Genomic DNA, 7,530 nt, shown 5'->3' on the forward strand with positions numbered 1-7,530 from the left:
CTTTTTTTTCATTTTGCAATTTACACAAAAGTTTAATAAAAATATTTTACTCTTTTTAACACTACACATATTTTTTGTTCAAAACAGAAAATCAAGTTTTACCTTTGTATTAGTATATTATTAATATTAAAACTAATTTTAATACAACCTCATTAATTAACAAAGGTGCCATCTTTCAACCACACAAGATTTCTGTAAGCCTTTTGTTTAACAGTTTTATTCAATTTTTTATATTCATCTTGCTTTATCTATTTTTTCACTCTTTCAGTTTGAAACCTTTAAGTTACTTCAAACCAGACAAAATTCCTAACACACATTTTTATGCCTTCATAACTTTCCTTTTCAAACATATATCTTGCTTTTGTTTATACACTTTGTATACAAAAGTGTTTCTCTCATATCTGGTAGTGTTACAGGAATGGGGTCTTGATCGAGACCCCAAGAGAGGGTTCTTGAATCTTGTGCAAGAAATAATTCAGGCCAAGTTTGTACAGTAAAATGAAAGTAAATTTATTAGGAAAGTAAAGGAATAAAAGAATGACTACTCCACAGACTACTCACAGATATTTGACAAGAATAACTACTCCACAGGTTGCCCATTTTTTATGATTATTTCTTGATGATATGCTAAACAAGGGATGGGTTATTCATGCTTCCCCCTTTAGACCACATAGGGTGACTTCCTGATGTTGTTATGGCATTTTGTAAGCTGTCATGGCACTGATGGGAGTGTAGTAATGAGGGCAACCAGAGGCTACTCTCATTGCCATCTAGGTTTTGGTGGGTTTTAGGCGGCTTCTTTACTGCAACCTGTTTTATCAGCAAGGTCTTTATGACCTGTATCTTGTGCCAACCTCTTATCTCATCAGGTGACTTAGAATGCCTTAACTGTCTGGGAATGCAGCCCAGTAGGTTTCAGCCTCATTTACCAAGCCCCCCCTCAAGATGGAGTTGCTCTGACTCAAGTGCTTCTGACATTTCCCTGCTCCCTTTATAAGAGAACACTTAATCCTAAGTGTTGCAAAGGGATGAAGTTCCACCTTCTGTAACTTCTTCAGGCTAAATAGGGGTAATGATATTCCTGTCTATCTATTAGGGGTATTCTATTCCTGCCTCTCGTATTCAGGTTAGTGAGGAGCTCAGTCACAAGTCGTCAGTATGGTGAGTGCCATTCAAAATCTGAGTTTCAATAAAAGGCACTATCTGAAAAATTAATAAGTGTTCAATTTAAGAAGATATCCAGTAAGCTTATTCTGCATTTTTACACAAAGAGTGCAACAGCAAAATATTTTCAAACAGTAAAACAAAATAAGTAAAATTATCTCAAGTAAACTGAATTAGAAGGCTTTCCACGAACTGGTAACTGTTGGAACCAAGCTGATATGGGACTGCTAGCTGATTCTAATGTGCCCAGAATTAGAATATTGATTTAGATTTTTACATTACCCATCCCTCTTGTTTCTTCTGACCAGCAGTCAGAGATCACTGGTTGGTTCATAGGAATAACCAGGATTAGCCTAAATTGCAGAAACAAACTTAAAAACAACTGATGAGACTAGAATTTAATAACAAGTATACATTGTTCTTGAAACATAATATTTCACTCTCCAGTTTCCCAGTTTTACTAAAGATAAATCATGGTAAGACTGATTTGCTTTATTATACTTGGCCTGATTATTTGTATAATGTGCAGCAAGAATAATTATTTTTTACACAGACTTTTTAAGTTGGCCTGTTGGAACTTTGTTCCATAAGGAATCTCAGATAAGACTTTTTTAGAGTTGAGTCCTGCCATTGGTTTGAACCCTCAAATACCTATGAGTTGAGTAAATCCCTCTCCTCTTGGGGTTCCAAGATAACTTGGGGGCTCGTGGGCCTGTTAGAAGTGACATTCTTTATTTATTACAGGGCAGAAACCCTGTACAGGGACTGTGTAGGCAAGGTATGAGGCCAGTTCCCCAAGGGGCTTGCATTGGCTCTACAAGTCAAATTTGATTCCTTAAAGGAAAGCATGCCATTCCAGTTAAAGCCTCCATAAAATAACCAATTTCTCCAATTGTGTCCTGACACAAAATAAAACAGATTTGTATTGCACTTATGCAAATAACTATATTGCCATAAATTAAGAATACTCACAAACAGTTTCCAAATTTTGGAGAAAGTAGGCAGAGAGAAACATATATCCTTCAAATTTTGTTCACAGGAGTATGCTCAATTGTTAAAAGCTGTAAATAGCTTATATTACTTCAGTCCATGCAGTTAACTCCTGTTCTGTTTGATTCATGAACATTTCAACTATGAGAGTTCTGAAAGGTTTTTTTCTCTATTCTAATGTCACAATCTCCAAAGTTATCAGAAAACCTCCATTTAAATGCACCTGTTAAAGTCCTATACTTGATTATAAAATACCTTTCAAAAAGGATCAAAGCAAGACAACAATTGTGTGGATTATAAAAAGTCTTAGGACAGCCACTATTAAAGCCACAAGTGATAAGGAAATTTGGTTATTTCTGTGGCATACAAAAATTTATGTAATAATTATAATTATTAACATACACTAAGTCATATCAAAATTATAGGAGTTTCCCATTATTTTTGATCACATATCAATAACATATTTATGAAAATATAGCCCAAAGAAAGTCAAACACCATTTCATATTTGGCAGTCCTTCCTGTATGATTTTTATACCCAATAAGGCAAATTTCATCTCTACACTAATGTACTATTTGCGTTAAACCCAAATCTTAATAAAACCTTATAGACAAATGTATTGAATCTTAATCAGTTTGACCATGAGGTAAGATTTTAATGAATACTTTATAACCCTTTAAAAATTTTTGTTAAACAGCAGATTATAAGCAGGTTTTTGCTCTAAGAAAAACCTGCTGTGCTTTTATTCCAATGTTCAATTTATCAAAAAACTGAATAATATCCCTTTAATTTTAGCCTATATGTTCACACGATAATTTCTTCTACGAGATTAATATTTCACAGGCTGTTTAACTTGCTTAAACCTTCAACTTTATCCTAACTTAAAACAATCCTTTAACTCTCTAAACTTAGGCAAGAAATCCATATTCCCATGCTTTCTTATAATCTTTTACCAAAAGCACATTTTACTCTTCTTACACACCTTGAACATAAAACTGTTTCTTCAGTAGTCTCAATCACATGTTACAATGTTAACTCTTTTTTTTTTTTTTTTTTTGAGATGGAGTCTTGCTCTGTCACCAGGCTGGAGTGCATACATTGCTAACTCTTAGCAACTTTTATTTTTAGTGAAAAACCTGGTGAGTAAGTAATTATGTCCCAGGTGTGGAGCCTAGGACCCAGACAGAAGTGCAGATAATATCTGATTCTTTCTAGTGGGTGTGGCTAGTTTCACATGTTTCCAGGTCTTATCTAGAATCTCAAGCTCCAAAGTAGGTAAAATGAACAATTTTCAAAAGTCAAAGAAGCATTTTATGACCTTAAAGCACTTAGAAAACCTAATATCTGACTCACATAATTTAGACCAAATGTTTACATTTTAAAGATATTTTTATTTTACCAATAATCTTTAAAACTGTCTTTATTTCCCAAAGATTACTTAAGTCATGTGAACTAAATAAAAGGTATTACACATGCTACTTTTCTGATCAAATATTTGATGTAAACTCTTATTATTAAACCATTTAATTAAAGCTCTTTTATACTACGCACACAACATATATAAATACATAGATAAAATAAGATAAAGGATTCATTCCCTAAGCCAGGAATTGAACCCTGATCCTGGGCTGCCACTGCCACTGTGAAAAGAGAAAGCATCACCACATGGTTACAAGGTCAGGCTCCCCAAGACATACAAGACAAGAGGGATATCTCATCCAATTTTGTGTTTAGGGACCTGCAGCAAACTTTATACCTGACTAGTTTGCTGGGCCATTTTGAACAGTGGGCTTACAAGGTGTCCTAAGCCCATGTTCCATCCTATGATACCCCTCTTTATGGGAGAACAATACAGAAAGACACACAAAGCACACTAGGTTCACTATAGCTTAGAACTAGCCTCACAAATCCTTTTTTCCATTAATCTAAATTTTACAGAGGAGATAAACAATGGTTTTTACCATTCATTCAACCAGTTTGCACACACACACAAAGAGAGAGAGAGAGGGAGAGAGACAGAGAGAGATGGAGAGAGGGGAAGCATTGCTTGAGGCAGGGTGGGGAAGGCAGGGTGCTCAGGGAGGCCAGAGAAAGACCCACCTATGGCAGTGACACTGAAAAGTTCAGGTCTATATTCTATACTATATAGAATAATATGTCAGTTGGAAAGGGATATTTTCCACCAGTCTCATCAGCTCTTGAGTTTCCCCTTTTAGGGAGGAAAAAGCTCCCCATGTCCCACGATCCTATATGTGCCTGATCCTGTCACCCACAGCCCTCAGGAAAGAATTCAAGGCAGATTAATTCACAGAGAATAGCAGTTAACATTTCATAATACCAAACCCATTCTTAGCCAAAAGGTACTCTACAGAAAGGGGCTTCTAACCCCCTAAATCTTAAAAGAGACTCTAATCCTTCTAAGTTAGGCCTTTAACCTAAGGTGGGTCAAGTGTCCTTGACTTTTATCAAGAGCTGCCTCTAACCCACTCTGTCTCAGGAGAGACTCTAACTCCCCTAAGTTGGGCCTCTAACCCAATTCCATCCTTTACCTGGGTACCCCACCGCTTACCTAAAGTTGGCCAATCAGTGCTGCAGTCTATTTCCTTTGGGTTGGGAGTTTCTTCAGTATTGTCCCTTCAGAATTCACCAGAAAGATGTTACTGGCCCCCACCACTTACCGAAAGCCTTTGTGTTGGGGTTTTCTGCACTATAGCCCCTTCAGTGGTCACCAGAAAGATGCTAGAGGAAAGGAGTTCCAATTCCAACCCCAAGAGAGGGTTCTTGGATCTCATGTAAGAAGTAATTCAGGCTGAGTCTGTGGAGTAAAGTGAAAGCAAATTTATTAGGAAAGTAAAGGAATAAAAAATGCCTACTTCATAGACAGAGTAGTCCAGAGGGCTGCTGGTTGCCCATTTTTATGGTTATTTATTGATAATATTTTAACAAGGGGTAGATTATTCTTGTCTCCCCTTTTTACACCATATAGGGTAACTTCCTGATGTTGCCATGGCACTTGTAAACTGTCATGGTGCTAATGGGAGTGTAGCAGTGAGGACAACCAGAGATCATTCTCATCACCATCTTGGTTTTCATGGGTCTTAGCCAGCTTCTTTACTGCAACCTGTTTTATTAGCAACGTCTTTAAGACCTATATCTTGTGCCACCCTCCTCTTTCATCCTGTGACTGAGAATGCCTTAACTTGCCGGGAATACAGCCCAGAAGGTCTTAGGCTCATTTTACCAAGCCCTTATTCAAGATGGAGTTGCTCAGGTTCAAACACCTCTGACAGTAGTTTTTTTTTTTTTTTTTTTTTTTTTTGCCACAAAGTGTGTTTTATTTTCATTATTCATACAAATAATTTTCTATAATATTCCAGGGCAAACCAGAGAATTTGGCAGTCCGATTGGGGGGGGATCCCTTCAGAGACCCACAGGCCGGTGGCATCGGCACGGAGTGCCCAGGTTCACAGTGCAGCTTGTGGCTCGTGTCCATCTTGCAGGTGGCTCTTCCTCCACATCACCACTGGGGTCTCGAAGATGACGGGGGTAGGAAATCCTCCAGGATTTTAGGAAATTTCACTCTGCTTCTCCTGCTCAATGGTCTCTTTGGTCAGCAGGGTGTTCTTCTCCTGCGTCTCCGTTTTCTTCAGCTTGGCCTTATCGAAGCTGGCGATTTCCCCCATGTCTGGTTTGTCTGCCATTTTCTTAAAACAATCCGTGTAGTCAGGTTCGAGCCCGGGATCCCGGTGCTCCCACTCGCGTTGCTGCAGCAAGAGACCTGACAGTAGTTTTTAACTCTTAGTAACCCTTGTTTCTAGTTGAAACTCTAGAAAGTAATTTTGAACTGTTTTATATCAGCTATTTATAGATAAAACTATTTTATAATTTTTTAGCTAATTCTTCAAATTATTATTTATTATCAGATCTAAATGTATTTACTTTTCTATACCATATAGAAATAATATGTCAAGGTATATAGACTTAAATGCATGTTTAATAATGAATATTTCAGTATCTTAACTTGAACATGACTCATTTTGTGATTTTTTTATTACTTAATTTAACATAACATGACTCTAGAATTTTAAATTACTGAAAATAATTTTGAAGCTATAACACAGGCAGCCTCTCTAATGTCTCCTCCCAGTCATTCTAGGTCCCAAGTAGCTATGTGCCACCCATGAGGACTACGAAAGTCAGGGCATGTTTGAGTCCATCAGGACAGAAGCCAGAGCTGTGAAGACTATACTTGGAGGATTCAACTACTACCACAATAGCCAGGAGGCAAAATAGGGAAAGCAGAGGAAGAAGGGGACATTATTGGGCTTATAGTAGCTGGTGGTCTAGGCACTAAGAACGTGTCTCCAGATGTCGTCTTGGCCACTTATCCAGACCCCTGAATCCAGAGACTCTAAACCAAAGACTTAAGCTCACAGTCAAATCAAGCAAGTATCTAATTATATTTAACTGATAATTTTCAAGTCATTTCTATATTAGCAACAAATTAAAAACTAGCTTTATTTACCAAAGATCACATACACATAACACATACAGACATACAAACAAACAGAAGCAGATCTTACTGCTTTTTCAAGGTTTTAAATAGTTTTTCTTCTCTCTATTTGGTGTATCAGTCTTTCAATTACCTGTTTTATTCCCCTAAGCAATTAACTAGGCAACAAATTTGCATTTCTAAAGGGACAACTCTTAGGTGAAACAAAAAACATGTATATTTCATAAGCACAGAGCTAAGATTCTCAGCCTAAGTATTGATTCATCATTTGCTCAAACCAAGGGGAAAAAAAAACTGCTCAAGTAAAAGTTCGCTTAAGAGAGCCAGAAAAGTTTGTTAAACAAAGGCATCACTTATTATTTAAATTTAAAAGAATGGTTAGAGTTTCTATTGTACATAGGCAGACATCCTTAAAAATTGAGATTTCTTTTATAGATGTAAATTTCTTTAACAAAAGACTTTCAAAGTAGCCAATTAAATTCCAGAAAGGTGCATTTTATTTCAATAGGGTGTTCTTTTTAACGTAGCCACTGTTTCTTAACTAAAATTACTGAGTTCAGGGTGGAACCCATTAGGGGATAGAGCCAAGAAAGCATCCTTTATGCCTGGCCTCCTGCATGGATAGGTCTGAACAAGAAGCAAGCCTATTTTACCTGAGGGCCTAACTTTTATAAATACCTTATCTATTTATATTATAGCTTTCTTTCCACCTTTAGGGTGGAACAGTGACTAAGCAAAGGTTAGCAGATTTAATTTTTCTTATCTATTAGTTTCTTAAGCTTTTTATTTGCCTTTTGTAAAATCTTTAAATAAAAATATTGAAATCTTTTTAGAAGCTTCTGCATATCAATAGGCATCCATAG

The 7,530-nt window shown here is 36.6% G+C and overlaps 1 pseudogene across 1 annotated transcript; it reads right to left on the minus strand.

Annotated features, from left to right (window-relative positions):
• Positions 1 to 5,447: 5,447 nt before the first annotated feature.
• Positions 5,448 to 5,927, minus strand: LOC111538477 (annotated as a pseudogene). Its single transcript, XR_002730369.1, has one exon. The product of XR_002730369.1 is annotated as a thymosin beta-10 pseudogene (transcript).
• Between the last annotated feature and the right edge of the window lie 1,603 nt (positions 5,928 to 7,530).

The sequence above is a fragment of the Piliocolobus tephrosceles genome, chromosome 5 (genome assembly GCF_002776525.5).
Source record: "Piliocolobus tephrosceles isolate RC106 chromosome 5, ASM277652v3, whole genome shotgun sequence".
NCBI lineage: Eukaryota > Metazoa > Chordata > Mammalia > Primates > Cercopithecidae > Piliocolobus > Piliocolobus tephrosceles.